The sequence below is a fragment of the Stomoxys calcitrans genome, chromosome 2 (assembly GCF_963082655.1).
Source record: "Stomoxys calcitrans chromosome 2, idStoCalc2.1, whole genome shotgun sequence".
Taxonomy (NCBI): domain Eukaryota; kingdom Metazoa; phylum Arthropoda; class Insecta; order Diptera; family Muscidae; genus Stomoxys; species Stomoxys calcitrans.
In genome coordinates this window covers 97,834,012-97,855,602 of record NC_081553.1, presented here as the reverse complement: position 1 = coordinate 97,855,602, position 21,591 = coordinate 97,834,012, and the positions used below count along the sequence as shown (strand labels likewise).

The window sequence follows — 21,591 nt, the reverse complement described above, 5'->3', positions numbered from 1 at the left end:
ATTATTTAGTCATCCATTATATATTTCTTACTTTGTACCTACATGCCAAATTTCATACCTCAAGATCCATCTGCACAGAAAGTACAAAATAGTACCAATTTTGGTATCAAAATTTACGAATTTAACTAGTTGTACCGACATGGCAAATTTCAAACCTCAAGATCCATATGAACAGAAAGTACAAAATAGTGTCAAATTTGGTACTAAAACGTACGAATTTTAAATAAATTTTTTACTCATCCATCATATATTTCTTAGCTGTATCTACATGCTGAATTTCAGACCTCAAGATCCATGTAAACAGAATGTACAAAATAGTACCAATTTTGGTACCAAAATGTATGAATTTTTAATAGATCATTTAGTCATCCATCAATTATTTCTTAGTTGTATCTAAATCCCAAAATTCCGACCTCTAGCTACATATACAAAGAAAGTTCCAAATAGTACCAATTTTGGTACAAAAATAATTTTTTCCATAGTTGTAGCTTCATGCCAAATTTCAAACCTCTAGCTCAATCTGTACAGAAAGTACTAAATGGTACCAATTTCGGTTCCAAAATGTAGGAATTTTGAATAGATCATTTGGTTACCCATCATATATTTCCTAGTTGTATGTACATGCCTAGTTTCAGACCTCTAGCTTTATCTGCAAAAAAAGTACCAAATGGTACCAACTGCTGTACTAAATGTACGTTTCCTCCAGTTACCAGTACTATTTTCCATTGTTTCTTTTTCCCCACATACTTTTGCACCAGATATCTTCTAAGTCAAATTTCGAAATCCTACCTCTATTTTGACGTTTTTAGTACTCTTTTTATACCCTCCACTATAGGATGGGGGTATACTAATCTCGTTATTCTGTTTGTAACACCTCGAATGATATAGCTGCCATATAAACCGATCTTGGGTCTTGACCTCTTGAACCTATAGAGCGCGCAGTTTTTGTCCGATGTGAAATTTTGCACGTGATGTTTTGATATCACTTCCAACAACTGTGCTTAGTATGGTTCAAATCGGTTTATAACCTGACATAGCTGCCATATAAACCGATCACCCGATTAGACTTCTTGAGCCCCCAGAGGGCGCAATTCTTATCCGATTTGGCTGAAATTTTTCATGAAGTATTTTGTTATGACTTTCAACATCTGTGCTAAGTATGGCACAAATTGGTATATAACCTCATATAGCTGCCATATAAACCGATCTGGGTTCTTGACTTCTTGAGCCTCTAGAGGGCGCAATTATCATCCGAATTGGCAGAAATTTTGTACAACGGTTTATCTCTTGACCTCCAACATACGTGTCCCATATGGTCTGAATCGATTTATAGCTTGATACAGCTCCCATATAAACCGATCTCCCGATTTTGGTTCTTGAGCCCCTACAAAGCGAAATTCTTATCCGAATGGACTGAAATATTATACAATCACTTCTACAATGATCAGCACTCAATTCATTTGTGGTCCGAATCGAACTTTAACTTAATATTACTCGAATAGCATAACAGTTCTTATTCATTATTCTTTGTTTGCCTGAAAAGGGATACCGTACAAAGAACTCGATAAATGCGATCCATGGTGGAGGGTATATAGAAGATTCGGCCCGGCCGATCTTAGCATGCTCTTACTTGTTTAGTATCTAAATGTACAAATTTCCAAAAAGTCTAATAGTCAAGCAATTATGGTTGCCAAAGTATACCTAAATTCCAAAATTCAGAGTTCTAGATCAATTAACAAAGAAAGTACAAAAAATAGTACCAATTGCGGTACTAAACGTATTATTCTTCCACTTGCTGTACGATTTTTCAAAAAATTTTGACTATGCCTTATTTTTTCGATGCGTTCTTTAATATCAACAAATCCCGCCTTACCCGTACTTTTGACCCAAGACCAAGATTCGGGTAAAATTTCAGGATTCTAGCTTTAGCCATTGGTCTGAGCGATGATCAGTTAGTCAGCCAGAAATCTGTCAGACACGCACCTCTTTTATATATTGGGTTGCCCAAAAAGTAATTGCGGATTTTTTAAAAGAAAGTAAATGCATTTTTTATAAAACTTAGAATGAACTTTAATCAAATATACTTTTTTTACACTTTTTTTTCTAAAGCAAGCTAAAAGTAACAGCTGATAACTGACAGAAGAAAGAATGCAATTACAGAGTCACAAGCTGTGAAAAAATTTGTCAACGCCGACTATATGAAAAATCCGCAATTACTTTTTGGGCAACCCAATACATACTAGCCGGACAGGGCCCGCTCCGCTGGTTAGTAAAAAAAGTCCTATTTGGTGGGTGTCTTGGGGAAGTGGAGGAGCCACAGTAACGTGGTCCCATATTTGGATATCAGATTCGTATTCTACTCCCATATACCTTTATTTGAGCCACATATTGCGATGGTCAGTAAATAATTGCTGTTTGTGGGGTGTTATGGGGAAAGGGTTGACCCCCTCAAAATTGGTCGCGAAAGTGAGTATCAATTTCATACTCTTCTCCCGGTAAATATGCGCGATTTAGGGTTGTTTTGGGGAGTGGGGGGGACTACCCCACACTTATCCCTGAAAATATATCAGCTCTCAAATATATCGTGCTCTACTCTCAAATATCATTTGTTTGAACCCCATATGGTCATTGCCCTCAAAATTGGATATCAATTTCATTTTCGTCAAATACCTGGCATTTAAATCCCTTTTAGCAAAAGTCAGCAAATATGTCCGGTTCGAGGTATGGACCCTATAAACTATCAATATCGAGATCCACTCCCTTTAAGACCGAAATTGTCATGATGAGCAAAGACATCCTACTGGGGGGTTGTTATGGGGGTGGGAGTCCCCTTCGTGGTCTACTCCCAAATACCATTCATTTGAGCTCCATATTTCTATAGTCGGCAAACATAATCGGTTTGGGGGGTGTTTTGGGGGATGGGGCGGCCGTTCAGTGACTTGGTCCTGAAAATATCAGATTCGTGATCTGCTCTAAAACACCTCTTATAACTGCCCCATATTGGAATGGTCAGCAAATACGTGGGGGTGGCCCCATAAACACTTTTTGCCGAATATTGATATCAAATTCGTGCTTTACTTCCAAAGATCTTTCATTTGAGCCCCATATTGCTATGGTCATAAATGTGTCCCCTTTGAGGGATGTTTTTGGGGAGAGGCGGCCCCTCAAACACTTGGTACCACATTTGGATATCAGTTTCGTATTCTACACTCAAATACCTTTTACTTAAGCCCCATATTCCCACGGTCAGTAAATAAGTCCTATTTGAAGGGTGTTGTGGGATGGACCCCCAGAAACTTTATTCCACATTTAGATGTTAGATTCGTATTATACTCGCAAATAGCTTTCATTTGAGTCCCATATTGCCATGGTCGGTAAATATGTCCGATTTAGGGCTGTTTTGGGGGTAAGGGTGGACCCCCTAACACTTGGTCCGACAATATCAGATACGTTTTCTTATCCTAAATACCTTTCATTTGAGTCCCATATTGTCGTGATTGGTCTCAATATATGGTTGGTAGGTTTTAGGGTCGGGCGTCCCCCTCCTTGGTACCCCAACCGAAATTTGGATACCAAATTTTTATTTTTAGGGTTCTATATAAGAGCACACAAAATTTCGCTTAAATCGCACCACCCATCTCCGAGATCGGGCGTTACAGAAAATTAGGGTTAGGGGGAGGGTCCGCCCTCCCCTTCAGATATCAAAAAATGTAGTACCCTATTTTCACCACGGGATCATAGATAGATTTTGCAGGACTTTGACACAGTGACTTGTATTGAAAATCCCGTCATCCAACCATCATATGATCCGGATTAGACTTTATTTAGATGGATTGATGCCATATAGAGTCATCTTCCAATATAGGGTTTTAATCTCATAGCCGTACTTTTTCTTAAACTTTAAAGCTAAAGAAATTATCCTGTCTTTGCAAATCTCTGGTCACATGTACGACCACAAGTACTCTTGAGAGTGAGTTAATGCCTTTTGTTCTGACAACACATGACGGAGAGATACAATGGCATGTGAAAAAGGGGCTTGTCTCTACTTCACCGCAACTTAAGTTAGTTGTGATGATTGCGTTGTTGGGTAAATTGTTAGATGCCTATGTTGTTGTTGTTGTGTTTTTATGCCATTGCCATTTTTAGTTGTTGAGTTATGCATTGTTATTTGGAAGCTGTTGTCTTTGTCTCGTGAACGAGTTGGTTATCCCCACATAGTAGTTGCCATCGCATTTAAGTCTTTACCATTCATAATTGTTTGCTTTTTCTAAGCAAGCGGCAAAGCGGTAAACGACACAACCACAGAGCTACTAAAACTTCATTATCCATTCATCTCTAATGCCCGAACAATAACGATGGCAACGACAACGACAACAACAACGACAATGATGATCAACGGATGGTTGCTTGTTTGTTGGGCTGTTTGGTTGGTAGACTTGAATAATTTTTGTATTATGGCCATATGAAATCTCTCCGCTGTGCCGGAATCTGTGATGTGGTTGTGACAATGGCAACGTAACAAGGCTTTTCTGTTTGGAGTCTTTTTTTGTGATGTGGTTGTTATTGTTGTAGGCAATATTAATAAAAATACTACGACTACTATGAGCGATGTGAGTGAGCGGAAACCACGTTTTACTAACACTCACACACACACACACACATGCTTATATTGTTCATATCCTTATTGTGGCTGTCACACACACACACACACACATCATTCACTAGCTGACTGGGCTATGAATAGAAATTATTGTTGTATACTTAAGTAGGGTCAGTTTTAGAAGCCATTTATAGTGCCATGAATGGTTAAATGGGGACTATCTGAGAACGTTTGGCAAAAAGAAAAGGCTAAAAGCTGAAGGCTTTGACTAATAACTGAGGTCTTTTAATTTCAGGCCACTGGCTAAGATATATTTAAATTTTTGTCTGGCAAAGGAGTTTGGAGCAGATAACAAGTAATAGCTTGCTAAGTTCGGCCAGGCCGAATCTTATATACCCTCCACCATGAATCGCATTTGTCGAGTTCTTTGCACGGTATCTCTTTTTAGGCAAACAAAGAATAATGGATAAGAATTGTTATGTTATTGGAGCCAGATTCGTACCATAAGTGAATTGAATGTTGAAAACCATACTAGAAGTCATTGGGTTAGCTGAACATTTCAAAGCTGCAAACACAACAAATGGCAACAGCATACTCCACTCGACTGACCCAAGTGCTTGATGAATGTATGAATGGCAAACCATTAACTAGTGCATGGAAAATGCCTCGAAATCCGTACCGGAAGCCTCCTCCAAGAAACCCATGGTACGACCAAGAGTGTCGAGATGCTACTGAAGCCAAGAATACGGCATATAGAGCAACCCTGCAATCAGTAGCAGCGCGCCAGATGAAGGAGAGGTATCGGGAGAAAAGGAGAGTGGAGAAACGTCTATTACGCAGGAAGAAATAGGAAATGGAAAGACGTGAGGGTGGGCGAATTGTGACGTACAGGAGTTAGAATGAAGCTCGGAACTTCTACCAAAGAACTAAACATCAAACCGATGGCTTTGGTGCAGGCACATCCACCTGCAGAGACAAAGAAGGAAATCTGGCAACTGACACAGATATCATGCTAAGGATATGGAATGAACATTTAATTCAACTGCGACGTTGGCGGCGAAAACGATACCGCAGAAGCAATCAATGTTGATGGTATAGAATATTTATCACCTAGTCAGAATGAGGTCCAAGTAGCAGTGACGCGACTAAAGAACAACAAGGCAGCAGGAGCCGACGGGTTACCCACTGAACTATTTAAGACCGGAGGCGACACGCGGATAAGGCGTATGCATCAGCTTATCTGCACAATCAGGCTAGAAGAACGCATACCCGATGATTGGAACCTCAGCGTACTAGGTCCCGTAGACAAGACAGGAGGCAAGACGGAATGTGCCAACTACAGAGGAATAAATCTCCTCCCCATCGCGTACAAGATATTCTCGAGCATGCTGTGTGAAAAATTAAAACCTAAAGAAAATGAGATAATTAGGCCCTATCGGTGCGGCTTTAGACCTGATAAATCCACCACAGACCAGATATTCCAACTGCACTATCGACAACCCTGTCTATTAGCTGTACTTATCCCAATGCATGCGTAATGACAGATTTTTTGTCTGCAGCATTTACTCTACTTCCATGGAAGCACATGATTTAGTGCACCTGTTTGAAAGTTGTATTGAAGTTAAGGTTGTTTGAAGAAGAAATTGATTTTTAAGGAAATTTACTCGTTGAGGGAGAAACATTTCAAATTTGTATTAAACATATTGGGTTGCCCAAAAAGTAATTGCGGATTTTTCATATAGTCGGCGTTGAAAAATTTTTTCACAGCTTGTGACTCTGTAACTGCATTCTTTCTTCTGTCAGTTATCAGCTGTTACTTTTAGCTGGCTTTAGAAAAAAAGTATAAAAAAAGTATATTTGATTAAAGTTCATTCTAAGTTTTATTAAAAATGCATTTACTTTCTTTTAAAAAAAACCGCAATTACTTTTTGGGCAACCAATAGATTGCCTTATCGTTTATATGGAAATTATAATAAAATTTAAAATTTTTCTCACAAATAACTGAGACAAGAGATATTCTTGGGGGAAATGCAGGCAATGTTGCATGCCAAGTAACAGTCTAAGGGATGGGATGGAGTACTTTGTACTATGTTGCAATGGGCAGACTGTAGGCCATTACATGGAATGGAATGATATTAAAGAGCTGTGTTTTGCTGAACTATATACCGATTAGTTGGCGGGAGATTAGGATGGTGTTCATCCCGAAGACAGTAAACCCAGGACTGCAAAGCAATCAATAACTCATCCTCCATTTTGAAGAGTCTGAAGAGATTAACTGACACATGTGCTAGGAACAGTTTCGACCCTTGATTGGTTTGCGGCTATCAGCGGTCGGTTTACAGTGCTTTAAAGGATGCGATTGTCTACAACGAATTGAATTTGGGAATGGTCGATTTCACTTTGGCGATCTTCTTGCACATAAGGAAGCTTTCAATAATGTTAAGTCAGAGCCCATACATGGCGCTTTGGTGGATATGAGGTCCCCCTTTCAGCAAACTGAATTGATGGAATGCTCCAAGTCCGCATCATTGGCGGAAGGCTCGTTTGGTAAGGAAGTCGACAAGAAATAATTTGATCCCCCCTTTTGTGACTTCACACACAGCAGATGTTCTTTAGTCTCTTCTTTCTCGATGTTGTAGTTTAATATCCTTAGAAATTGTTATCGAAATATTCATAATCGGTTTTGCTTGCTTATCCTATGGCATAGTTTTGCCTTCCTTGTATAAATAGCTTAATATTATTCCCAATCTCAATATGCTCACCTCACAATACGTCCTTCCTGCAGGCTGGTCTAGTCATGAGCCCTAATGTGCATCATCAATGTGATTACCAACGCATGACAATGATGACAAACAAAAGTGATGCTACTACACACAACACAATTGACAAAAGAAGAAGCCAACACTTAAAGTAGATGGCTGTGGCGGTTCCTGAAACTTAAAAGTCATCATCATGCGATGATATGAAGAAATACTTCTCGTTAAGGAAATGTACAACGGATACATGGGGCGAAGAAGAGGCAAAATAAAATAAAGGGTGAGAGCCGGAGGAGATGTTGATTGGTTTTAATACGTAAACAGCATTAAGAGCTGCTGATTGACTGCTCTGGCTAAGCAAGGGGGGAGAGTGTAGGAAGACCAATGTAATAATAATAACTAGAGGTCCGCAAATTTCCCCTTACCCCCTGCTCTCACGCTTCGCACATTATCCTTTCAAGATGATGGAAAAGACTTCTCGCTACATCAGCAAATTGCTGAGGAACTACTTTGCCGTTTTTCGTATCTCCCCTTTTGGGATATTCCCCAGGCAGGGGTGTGACAACTTTGGTCTGCTCCGCATTGTGAGGGAAATTTCTATGTTAGTCTGAGTGAGTCTTGAGGTACTGATCAATACACTTAACATATGTCTGTAGATGTGTCATGCCACTACACAACACAAGTCACGATAATAATTCAGACATGTTGAAATGAACGCCATGTCATCATCATGTGAGTCTCCTCCATGTGTGATTCAATCAACAAACTTTCGCCTTGAGTTCTTTTTTTTTTCTTCTTCCTCTTTTTTTAGATTTTGAGGAGAGGGAGGTGTTTACAATGAATGTTGGTGTGGTGGCAACATTTAGGAAATACAAATGACACCCCCAACATTCCATTTAGACATGGAATGAAATATGCAAATGCAAAAAAAAGTTTCTGTTCAACTATTGTCTGGGTTTTTCTATCCACTTAGACGAGCAAAACAAAGTTGGTGTGGTCAAAGGCACTGTAGTTAGATGGGGAAATTTAAATCGAAATGAAAGTGCAATATTATATACAACAAGTAAAAGCGTGCTAAGTTCGGCCGGGCCGAATCTTATATACCCTCCACCATGGATCGCATATGTCGAGTTCTTTTCCCGGCATCTCTTCTTAGGCAAAAAAAGGATATAAGAAAAGATTTGCTCTGCTATTAGAGCGATATCAAGATATGGTCCGGTTTGGACCACAATTAAATTATATGTTGGAGACCTGTGTAAAATGTCAGCCAATTCGAATAAGAATTGCGCCCTTTGTGGGCTCAAGAAGTAAAATAGAGAGATCGATTTATATGGGAGCTATATCAGGCTATAAACCGATTCAGACCATAATAAACACGTATGTTAATGGTCATGAGAGAATCCGTCGTACAAAATTTCAGGCAAATCGGATAATAATTGCGACCTCTAGAGGCTCAAGAAGTCAAGATCCCAGATCGGTTTATATGGCAGCTATATCAGGTTATGAACCGATTTGAACCATATTTGGCACAGTTGTTGGATATCATAACAAAATACTACGTGCCAAAATTCATTCAAATTGGATAAGAATTGCGCCCTCTAGAGGCTCAAGAAGTCAAGACCCAAGATCGGTTTATATGACAGCTATATCAGGTTATGGACCGATTTGAACCAAACTTGGCACAGTTGTTGGATATCATAACAAAATACGTCTTGCAAAATTTCATTCCAATCGGATAAGAATTGCGCACTCTAGAGGCTCAAGAAGTCAAGACCCAAGATCGGTTTATATGGCAGCTATATCAGGTTATGGACCGATTTGAACCATACTTGGCACAGTTGTTGGATGTCATAACAAAACACGTCTTGCAAAATTTCATCCCAATCGGATAAGAATTGCGCACTCTAGAGGCTCAAGAAGTCAAGACCCAAGATCGGTTTATATGGCAGCTATATCAAAACATGGACCGATATGGCCCATTTACAATACCAACCGACCTACACTAATAAAAAGTATTTGTGCAAAATTTCAAGCGCCTAGCATTACTCCTTCGGAAGTTAGCGTGCTTTCGACAGACAGACGGACGGACGGACGGACGGACGGACGGACGGACGGACGGACGGACGGACGGACGGACGGACGGACGGACGGACGGACGGACGGACGGACGGACGGACGGACGGACGGACGGACGGACGGACAGACGGACGGACATGGCTAGATCGACATAAAATTTCACGACGATCAAGAATATATATACTTTATGGGGTCTCAGACGAATATTTCGAGTAGTTACAAACAGAATGACGAAATTAGTATACCCCCCATCTTATGGTGGAGGGTATAAAAAAACTGATGATAATAGACGAGTACAGGCGAGTGAAGGCCACCTTAGCGCAAAGGTTGGCATGTCCGCCTGTGATGAACGCCTGGGTTTGAGTCCTGGCTAGAACATCGGAAAAAAATTGTCCAGCACTGGTTATCCCCTCCTTACGCTGGCGAAATTTGTGAGGTACTATGTCATGGAAAACTTCTCCCCAAAGAGGTGTCGAACTGTGGCACACTGTTCGGACTCGGCCATAAAAATACTTATACTCGACTAAATTTCCCATGAACATTCTATTATGGAACAGAGGATACTTCTCTCATATCTATGAGTGCAGACCGATTAAAGTTTGAGCATAAAAAGGAGGCCCCTTACTCCTTTTTATGCCGAGTCTGAACGGCGTGTCGCATAGCAATACCGCTTGATAGAGAAGTTGAAGTTTGAAACCACGCGTTCGGCGTCATAGGCGGACGTTCCAAAACGCTCCTTAGAAAAGGGGTACTAAAACTTCCATTTCCTTAGATAAAGGGTCGAAATGGGCCCAGAATCCGAGGATAGTCCACTGGCTCTACAGAAGCGTGATTAGTCCAACACATACTTACGCCTCTGTAGTTTGGTGGACTGATATGGAGAAAAAGAGCAACATAAGGACCATACAACAGGTTCAGAGAACATGTTGTCTTTGCATAGGCGGAGTAATATTGAGGACAACGCCCACTAGGGCCCTGAAAACTATTCTAGATATCCGAGCTATTGACATAGGGATTAAACGTGGGGCAGCCACTGCGGCTATGAGACTGTAGGCGATGAGAGATTGAATTGGGGATGGGAGCAGGTGATACCATCGCGGTATAATCATGACGACGACAGAAAATCTAGAAGGAATGGAAAAGGTTTCCGATCGGATACCTGAGACGAAACTTGAGGTCGATTGCGAGGCACTGCTACCAGCGTCATAGTCTGGATTGACGGAAGTTTACTATTGCCGCCTGGAAGACCATGGATGGATGAAAGCTAGGGGCAGCATGGACCTGGGGGTTTACATTGAGGACCCAGGGACTGAGAACTGTTCTAGACAGCCTAACCATAATAAGGTCCTGCAGGCGGGGATCAGGGCGATCACGGGAGGCGTGATGTGGTGTGATACTAACACGAAGATGTCGAGTGTGAACATCTTTATGGACAATAAAATGGCCATAAGGCCAAAAACAACCAGGACGGTAAGATCATGAACAGTCTTGCAGAGTAAGAAGGAGATTAACGACTTTTCTGAGGATGGCAAAATCCGCAACGTGTGTGTGTCGGGCCATAACGGAGTAAGGGGGAATGAAAGGGCACACAATTTGACAGTGAAGGCCAGAGATCTGCTGTCGATAAAATTGGTTAAACCGAAGCCTTTCAGGTCGACGCAATCCGATTTATGGGCATGGGCAACAAGGTTATGAAACAGCCATATAGTCGGTAGGATGGCGAAAATCCTATGGGATGATCCGGATCGTGTTGGGACGAGGCTATTATTGAAAGGAAGTAAGAAGGAGGTCAGTATAGCTTTTGGTGTCAAAACGGGACACTTGGGACTACGGGCTCACTTATGCAAAATCGGTGCCTCAAATGACAGCATGTGTAGTGCATGTGGGAAAAACTTCCATTGCCATATGGCAACTCCAGGGCTGTTCGGGTTAATACACGTAACTAATGTTAAAGGGAGCCACATTGAGTGATACCATGCGCAGATCAGTGCTCTTGGTGAAGAAGGTTGAGCTGGAATTTATAAATATGAAGTTCATCAGTACAATTAGGTTAGGCAGGTAGGTTAGTGGCAGTCTATTTTCTTAACAGACCCACTTATACTATTTTAGTCTATTGTGATACCATGTAAGCCTTTGGTGGGAATCCTACCCACGACCTCAGCACCTGTAGTCCGAGCACGCCACTCAGCTACGGGGTCAAACCGTTACTCTGTATACATTAACGATCCGTAATGGCTGGTATACATAGATCGGCCTGTCAAAATTTTATTCTAAACACTTGTTGGTTCTATAATCCCAATAGTATTTTAGTCCCAAATGGATCACTTGGATCCATATCCCAGCAAGAGCCCCAACAAATATATACAGCGATTGTTATCGTATAAAATCTTATATAAAAAAATTAATTTGAGTTTGTTTGTTTTTTTCGTTTAGACTCAAAAACAGCTGAACCGATTACCTTGAAATTTTCACAGATTGTGTAGGTTGGTCTGGAAGGAAACATAGGCTATATAATTTTTGGATATCGGAAGGGGGACGGGCCCTCCCCCATACCCTAAAAGTATTACCCAAAAATAAAAGTGTTTGGATCAGGACAATATGCGACTCAAATGAAAGGTATTCAGGGGTAGAGAACAAATTTCATATTAAAAATTGGGTCCAAGTAACTTGGGGGCCGCCCGAACCCTAAAACACCCTAAAATAGGTTTATTGGACGAGCATGTCAATATGGTACTCAAATCAAAGGTATTCAGAAGTAGTTTACGAATATAGTCAGGAAGAAGGAATGGGCTTTATAATTTGAAGATATCGGAAGGGGGTGGATCCTTCCCCATTTCCAAAAAACAACACTAAAATCAAAAGTAGATCGTTAAGTACAATATGGACATCAAATGAAAGGTATTGAAGAGTAGAATACGAATATTATACTAAAAATTGGGTTCAAGTATCCAGGAAGTCGCCCCAAACCCAAAACTTCTAAAAGCAGAAAAATTGAACGTCCATATGAATATGGGGCTCAAATGAAAGGTATTCGAGAGTAGATAACGAATCTGGCATACAAAATCAGATCGAAGTGAAGGGTGTCACCCCACCCCCCAAAAACGCCTCAAATGGGCGTATGACCCATCATGACTATGTGAGACTCGGTTTGTTTGTTTGTTCCGTATAATCAAGAAAGGCTGAAGCGATTTTCTTAAAATTTTCATAGATTATGTAGATTTTTGGGAACGGTAGGTAGGTTATATAATTTTTGAATATCGAATGGGGGCGGACCCTCCCCCTTACCCCAAAAACGCCAACCAAAAGCGAAAGCACAATATGGGTACCAAATGAAAGGTATTGGAGACTAGAAAACGAATATCGTATTAAACTTGGGTCCAAGTACCCAGCGGGCAGCCCCAAACCCAAAATTCCTCTAAACAGATAAGATAAGAGGAATAAGATAATAAGAAGAGAAGAGCACTACCCCTTACCATAATTTTTAAAAACACCAGATCTAGGAGATTGGTAATGTGATTCGTTCGAAATTGTTTTGGCACTCCCACAGTCGCCAAAAACAAAACAAGGTTTCTATTGTTAGGGCAAAAGGCCGCCCAAAACCCGCCAAACGGATATATAGACCAATCACGACAATATAGAGCCATGTGTTTGGGGAGCCGCCCACCCCAAAAATAACTTCCTTTTATATAAAAGCTATTTGGGGTGGAAATTGATTGATTTTTGTGAAATTGATATTCATTTTAGAGACAAAGACCCTGGGGTCCACCCCACCCTCAAACGCAACTTATTTACCGATCATGGGGGCTCATTTGAAATGTTTTTGAAAGTAGAGCATCTTATATTGACTTTATTGGCCAAGTGGCCTTCCCCGAAATACCCCCTTAACCGGAAATATTTACCAATACGGTATTATAGGACTCATTTGGCCAGCAACCGAGCAGGAGCAAACTTTAAATTCAATGATAAGGGACCTTTTTTATAGCCAAGTCCGAACTGCATGCCGACACCTCTTTGGGAAGAATTAACATGACCATGCATGGCTTGGAACATTTCAAATTGCGCCAGCTTAGGTAAGGTTAGATTAGGTTTAAGTGGCAGTCTGCCATCAGACTCACTTAAACGTTTTCGCCCATTGTGATACAACAGGAACCGAAGAAGGAAGATGCCTTTTAGTTCCTACCGTTGAACGTTGGGCGAAAACTTCTAAGTCAGTCTGATTGCAGAGTGCCACATAAATCTAACCTCAGACACCTTTTTTATAGCCGAGTCCGAATGGCGTGCCGCAGTACGACACCTCTTAGGGGAAAATTTTTTATATGAAAGTGCATGCCATGTTACCTCGCAAATGTCGCCAGCATTAAGAGGGGATAACCACCGTTTTAAATTTTGTCCAATGTTCCCGCCAGGATTCGAACGCAGGCGTTCAGCGTCATAGGCGCATATAGGCTACAGTGGCACGAATTCGATGTCCATATTCAGGGCGAAGTGTCCCCACCCTAAATAGATATTAGAGAGTTAAAGAAGGCGCAGCGCAGCGGGCCATGTTTGTAGGTATCTCTGTCGTGTAAACCATAAAACAACTATAGGTAGAATTTTTTTTTATTATTTTAGCAGACTCCTGAAAAGCAATACACTGTGAATTATTATACGTGGCATACACAACTCAATTAAATAAGTAACAACTACTTAGTTGAACAACTAGACAAGTATGCACTTTCTATAATGTTGTCGGTATTTGAAGTGTGTTGCTAGTCAGACACTCATTGGTTTTTTTTCTGTTTCGAATTCGTGCAAAATGTTAGTTTTGCTGGCTCACAATTAAAGTGGTGTTTAAACACGTACTTGACTGCAGTGCAAATGTCTCCAGACTCCACCCAATGTCAAGGGGTTCTGCCATAGCCCTGCCTTATCTTTGTTGTTGTTGTTCCAACAACATCTGTATCTGCAACTGTTGGGTATTTTATTTTCCTTTTTTCTGTACCTTTTTTTGTGGGACTTGTGAATAATAAATGCAACAATTTCAAGGTTTCTCATTGTCTCTTAATGATTGAAATTGGCAGTTTTTTTTTTTAATTAAATGATGTCATTAATTGTGTCTTATTCCCTCTTTTTTTTCTACAGAGTTGGTGAGTTGGTGTGCCAAAAACAGTCACAGGCAATTCCCATAATTAAAATGAAAATCAAATGTGTCACTTGTCAGATAAAGATTTCGTTTCTCTTTTTTTTTTTGTTTGATTAGGTCATGAACCCCCTTTGGCTTGGGAGAGGGAATAAATATCGAATTGTTGGCATGGTATATTTTTTGTACAGAGTGTAAATGAGACTGATAAAAATCTATTAGTACTACATTTTTAATTTAAAAGCAAGAAATATAAAAAGTATTTTATATGTCTAATTTCAGAACTGCAAAGTATGGTGTTGCTTAAGAAATGTTTATTCGATTCGTAATCTTATATATAAAAGTCAATTTGTGTTTGTTTGTATGTTCTTTATAGACTCAGAAACGGCTTAACCGATTTTCTTGAAATTTTCACAGATTTTCACATAATGACCCCGTGGTGAAAATAGGGTACTAAATTTTTTGATATCTGAAGAGGGGGCGGACCCTCCCCCTTACCCTAATTTTCAGACACGCCAGATCTCGAAGATGGGTGGTGCGATTTAAGAGAAATTTTGTGTGCTCTCATATAGTACCCTAAAAATAAAAATTTTGTATCCAAATTTCGGATGGGGTACCTAGGGGGGCTGCCCCACCCTAAAACCTGCCAAAAATATATTTAGACCAATCACAACAATATGGAACTCAAACGAAAGGTATTTAGGATAAGAAAACGTATCTGATATTCAATTGTCGGACCAAGTGCTAGGGGGACCACCCCAAGCCCCAAAACACCCTTAAATCAGACATATTTACCGACCAAGGTAATATGGGACTCAAAAGAAGGGTATTTGCGAGTAGAATACGAAACTGATATCCAAATGTGAGACCACGTTTCTGAAGGTCCACCCCTTTCCCAAAACACCCCCCAAACAGGACTTATTTACTGACCAAGGGAATATAGGGCTTAAATAAAAGGTATTTGAATGTAGATATCCAAATATGGGACCAACTGTTTGGGGGCCGTCTCTCACCAAAAACATCCCCCAAAGGGGACAAATTTACGACCATAGCAATATGGGGCCTCAAATGAAAGGTCTTCGGGAGTAATGCACGAATTTGATATCAATATTCGGGAAAAGTGTCCATGGCACAAACCCACACCCACAACAGCACCCAAATAGTATGTATTTTCTGATTATTGCAATATGAGGCTCAAATAAGAGGGTTTTTAAAGTGGAACACGAATCCGATATATTTTCAAGGCCAACTCACTGAGTGGCCACCCATCCCCCAAAACACCCCCCAAGCCCGTCATGTTTGCCGACTATGAAAATATGGGGCTTAAATTAAAGGTAGGTGGGAGTAGACCACGTATCTGATACCAACATTAGGGACCAACTGTCTAGCGGACGTCCCACCACCATAACAACCCCCAAATAGGATATATATCTGCTCACCAAGACAATTTGGGTCTTAAAGAGAGGGGAACTAAATATTCATAGTTTTTAGGGCCAATATCCCAAACTGGAGATATTTGCTGGCTTTTGCAATAAGGAGTTTAAAAGAAATTAGAATAAGAATTTGATATCCAATTTTGAGGGCAATGGCAGTATGGGGTTAAAATAAATGATATATAGATATATGAGAATAAAGCACGTTGCTGATATATTTTCAGGGCTTAGTGTTTGGGGGACCACCCCAATCCCTAAAACACCCCTATATCGGGCATATTTACCGACCATGTCAATGTGGAGCTTAAATGACGGAAATTGGAGGGTAGAGCAAGAATTGATACCCACTTTCGGGACCAATTTTCCGGAGGTCTACCCCTTTCCCAAAATACCCCACAAACAGCAAATTTTTACTGAACATCGCAATATGGGGCTCAAATAAACGTATTTGGAAGGAAGAATACGAATATGATATCCAAATGTAGGAACATGCATTTAGGGGCATCACCCCTTTCCCAAAACACTCCGCAAAGGGTAAAAATTTGTCGACCATGCCAATATGTGGCTCAAATGAAAGGTATTTGAAATTAGAAAACGAATTTGATTACCTATTTTGGGGCCATGTGTTTGGGGGACGCCTCACCCTGTAAACTCCTCTTAAGCCAATGGCAATATGGGGTTTAGATAAATAGTATTTGAGAGAAGAGCACGATGCTGATATTTTTTCAGGGCCAAGTATATGGGGGACCACTTCACTTCCGAACACACCTCTTAAGCAGATATCATGAGAATATCGGGCTAAAATAAAGTATTTTAAGAATGGAGTACACCTTACATCCAAACTTAAAATCATATGGGATTCAGATAAACGCACTTATATTGTTAAACTGTTAGTCAAGCGATATACTATTTTCGTAACATGGTATTTCACTAAAAGCTCTTTAATTGTCGGAAAATAAATATTCCAAGGAAACTTTTGTTCCATATAAAGTTAAAGAAGGCACAGCGGAGCGGGCCCGGGTCAGCTAGTGTTTTATAAAAATTTTGTAAAATGGTGTATGGGACAATCATAATGAAAAGAATTTTTTAATAAATTATTTTCATGTGAAATATACCTTAATCAAATGGGGGTTTCCTTCGATCACTTACCTAAAAGAAAAAAAAATAAGTTTGTTTAAAAGGTAAAATTTATCAGGGAAATGGACTTGTTTAAATATAATAAAACCAAAATATATTTAACGTTGTATAATCAAAGGTCATTTCTTTTCTCTTTTCAGATTTTTTTAGTTACAGACAATTTCTGCTACAAAATTGTTGAGGTGAGTTCAACCAGATTGTTATTTTAAATTTTGTAAATAGTTTATCAACTTAACTTGGTGAAGGCTTCTCCAACCTAAAACTTCAAGATTACAAAATTTAACTCTCGGATGATTGGTTAATCACAATAACTTCACTTTATCGAAGATTATTGAAAACAAGATAATGTATTGGTTGCCCAAAAAGTAATTGCGTCATTTTTTAAAAGAAACTAAATGCATTTTTAATAAAACTTAGAATGAACTTTAATCAAATATACTTTTTTTACACTTTTTTTTTCTAAAGCAAGCTAAAAGTAACAGCTGATAACTGACAGAAGAAAGAATGCAATTACAGAGTCACAAGCTGTGAAAAATTTGTCAACGCCGACTATATGAAAAATCCGCAATTACTTTTTGGGCAACCCAATAGAACTACAGATTTGAGCTGTTTATCTATTATATAAAAATGAAATTTTTGCGCCTTGTTTTTTTGTTTGTCTGTTCCGTATAGACTCAAAAATGCCTGAACCGATTTTCATGAAATTTTTACAGATAGTAGAGTATGGGCCCCCGGTGAAAATAGGGTACTAATAGGGTAATAAGGGGCGGCGAAACCTCCTCCATACCCGTATTTTCATAAACGCTAGATCTTGGAGATTCGTGCACCGATTTAAGCGAAATTTTGTTTGCCACTTTATGTTTTCCCAAAAACACGAATTTGGTATACAATTTGGGTTAAATAACCTAGGGGGACGCCCTATCCCAAAACCCAGCCGAACGGACATGTTTACCGATTGGGGCAATATGAGTATCAAATGAAAGGTATTTAAGAGTAGAGCACGAACTTGTTAAACAAATTTTGCTCAAAGTGTTCGGAGGGTCCTCCACCCCCCAAAAAACCCCCAACAGGTCTCTTTCACCGCTTTGGGCAATATGGCTATCTTATGAAAGATATTTAAAAGTAGAGTGCAAATCTGATATAAGAATTTATTCTTGGGTGTTTGAGGGGCCTCCCCACCCGCCAATGCCTCCAACAGGATATGTTAACCAATTGGGAAAATATGGGCATCAAACGAAAGGTATTTGTGAGCAGAGTACGCACTTGGTCTACAAACCCAAAACCCTCCAGCAGGGCTTATTTACCAAATGGAACAATATGGATATCAAATGAAAGGTGTTTGGAAATTGAGTACAATTGAGCTCAGTTATAAGAATTTGGTCCAAGGTGTCTACGGGGCCTCCTCAACCCCAAAACCTCTTAAACGGGCATGAAAGTTCAAAGTCACAAAATGGGTATCAAGTGAAACGTCTTTGGGGAGACTTCGAATGTGGTATAAATATTTGGGATAGAGTCGAGGACCGGCCCACCCACTACGTGTAGTTCGAGCGGGATAATATGTGAATTAAAAGAATGGTCTATGTTAGTAGAGTTCGAATCTAATGTTGATATAAGGATTCAAGAATCTGCGTCACGTCCAGCCATCCCGCCGTTCAGCAGACATGTATATCGCATTAATAAAGGACTAAAATAAATTGTCTTTTTGGTTTTAGCGTCGGTGTGAGCGACCCTCTTCTCTCAATAAAAGCAACACCAAACTCTCATGTAGGACGACCGATAATACATTGTACTCAAATGAAAAGATGTGTCAGAAAGCAATTCCCCTCCACCTATTCTACCCAACAAAAGGAATTAAAAATAATATAAGAAGGCCGATCAGGATAGAATAGTACAGCAATTAAAGGTCTTTGTTAGTAGAATACACTTTCTACCCCCAAATTGGGATAGACACAGGAGGACCTGCGGATTTTAAAAAATTTGGTAAAAGTGGTAGCTTTGAAATATGATTTTGAATGTAGAAAGCCAAAAAAGAAAAAAATTATTAAGTGTGGATCTGAACGAGACCCGTTTCCCTGAACATCTTGATAGCCATCTTCAAAATGGTTGACATTATAGGGCCAAACAAAATTGTGCTCCAGCACTATGCTGATATTATTTAAGGGTTCACCCCTAAACTCCCTTCAAACCGGACATGTTTGCCTATAATGGCAATAAATAGTATTTGAGAGTAGAAAACAAATTTGATATCCAATTTTGAGTGGAAGTGTTTGGGTTTCATCTCCCCCTATAACAATGGCTATTGGGGCTCAAATAAAATAAATTTTAAGAGTAGAGCATGATGCTGATATTTTTTCAGGGCTGAGTGCGTGGGTGGCCGACCCACCCAAGATACTCCTTAAAGTAGTCATATTTGTGGATTATGACAATAAGGGGGCTCAAATCCGATGTCTGTTTTATGGCCAAGGGTTTCAGGGAAGCCTCAAAACCACACATATATACCAACTATAGCGATATATAGCTCAAATGTGATCTTTGGGAGCAGAGTATGAATCCGATATCCACTTTCCACAGTCGGGACAAAGGGTTTGGCTGCTCCAATCCACCACCAAAACCAAGTGAATGAAGTAGACTTGACATCCAAACTACAGGGTGGCTGATGAATATTGCTACAATGATGAATATTGCTACATTTTTTTTTCGGTGTATGGAATACATTTTTCTTTTATTCATGTTAAATTAAATTATTAAATTAATTATTAAATTATTATTAATTAAATTAATTAATTAATTAATTAAATTAATTATTAAATTATTATTATTAAATAGAAAAAAAGTTATTACATTTTTTTTTGGTAGCGGCTTTCATCAGCCACCCTGTACAATGGACGGAGATGAGTGGAACAATTCAAAATTTAGTTTGTTTTGTAATAACTCAAAAACAGACATTTAGTATCCTTATTTACGGTGGGAAACCTAGGGATGCCGCGCCACCTCGAAAGCCCGCTAAATGAAAATACTAACCAATGATGACAATATGGGGCTCAAATTAAAGGCAGAGAACGTATCTGATATATATGACAGTCCACCGCATCCCCAAATATACCCCCATGCAAATGCAAATTGCAAATTTTGCCCATGAACATTCCACTAAGAAACAGAGGCAAACTTCTCGCATATCAATGAGTGCAGTCCGATTCAAGTTTAAGCTCAATGATAAGGGGCCTCCTTTTTATAGCCGAGTCCGAACGGCGAGCCGCAGTGCGACACCTCTTTAGACAGAAGTTTTACATGGCATAGTACCTCACAAATGTCGCCAGCATTAGGAGGGGAAAACCACCGGTGAAAATTTTTTTCTGATGGTCTCGCCAGGATTCGAACCCAGGCGTTCAGCGTCATAGGCGGTCATGCAAACCTCTGCGCTACGGTAGCCTCCCCCATACCGGACTTATTTATCGACCATAGCAATATAAGGCTCCAATGAAAGGTATTTGGGAGTAGAGCACCAATATGATATCCACATAGCGAAATATCAGAAAAGCTGTACCAGTACCCCCAAACAGGACTTTCCTGACCGTGCCAGTATAGGGCACATATAAAATAAGAAAGTGAGAGAAGGCGCAGCGGTGCGGGTCCTGTCCAGCTAGTCTATGTAGATAAAAGAGTTGTGTGACTGACTGAATGACTGATCATCGCCCAGCCCAAACAGCTAAAGCTGGAATCATGGAATATTGCAGGAATGTTAGTCTTGGGTTATAGGCACGGCATAAGGCGGGATTGGTGATATTCATACGTTAAGGTACTAAAAAGAACCAAAAAGTACGAAATGGCACGTATTTGCCCAGCGCGAAATGGTAGGGCTAGAATTATGTTTTTGGGCTCAAATTAAGAAGCGCATCGAAAAAATAAGGTTTGGTAAGAATAAAATTTGGACAATCGTACCTGAAGTGGGAGAAATAGTACGTTTAGTCTCGCAATTGGTACATTTGGTACTTTCTTCGTAAATTGAACTAGAGCACTGCATTTTGTAACTTAGGTACACTATGGCAACCTATGTTGGGCGACCGTATAAGAGTTTTTGGAAATTTGTACATTAAGGTACTAGAAAAACGGACCAAAAAGGTACGAAATGTGTAAACTTTGTACAGGGCGGATGTAAAGAAATAGAATTTTGATATTTGCACCAGCTGAAAAGACAGCTGGTGCAAAAGGATGAGGGTGAAAAGAAAAAATGAAAAATAGTACTGGTAACGGGAGAAAATGTACTTTTAGTACCGAAATTGGTACCATTTAGAGCTTTCTTTGCAGACGGAGCTAGAGTTCTGAAAATTGGCATGTAGGCACAACTAGGAAATATATGATGGGTGAGTATGATCTTTTTGCAATTTGTACAAAAGGTACCAATATTGGTTTTTGGTACTTTCTGTGCAGATGGAGTTAGAGGTCTGAAATGTCATGTAGGTATAACTTAGA

General features: G+C 39.8%; 2 protein-coding genes across 5 annotated transcripts in view; one reads left to right on the top strand and one right to left on the bottom strand.

The window, feature by feature from the left end:
• LOC106084993 (putative uncharacterized protein DDB_G0288537) overlaps positions 1 to 21,591 on the bottom strand; it is a 298,030-nt gene that overhangs the window by 148,325 nt on the left and 128,114 nt on the right. The gene's annotated exons all lie outside the window — the stretch shown is intronic.
• The window catches only part of LOC106084998 (uncharacterized), a 221,585-nt gene that overhangs the window by 114,033 nt on the left and 85,961 nt on the right, over positions 1 to 21,591 (top strand). For 3 of the 4 annotated variants that reach the window (XM_059362134.1, XM_059362131.1, XM_059362133.1), the window contains one exon: positions 17,262 to 17,303. The gene's annotated coding sequence lies outside the window, so the exon portion shown is untranslated. Of the gene's footprint in view, positions 1 to 17,261; positions 17,304 to 19,000; positions 19,025 to 21,591 lie in introns of those variants that run through there. The other variant, XM_013248993.2, reaches the window with a different exon arrangement.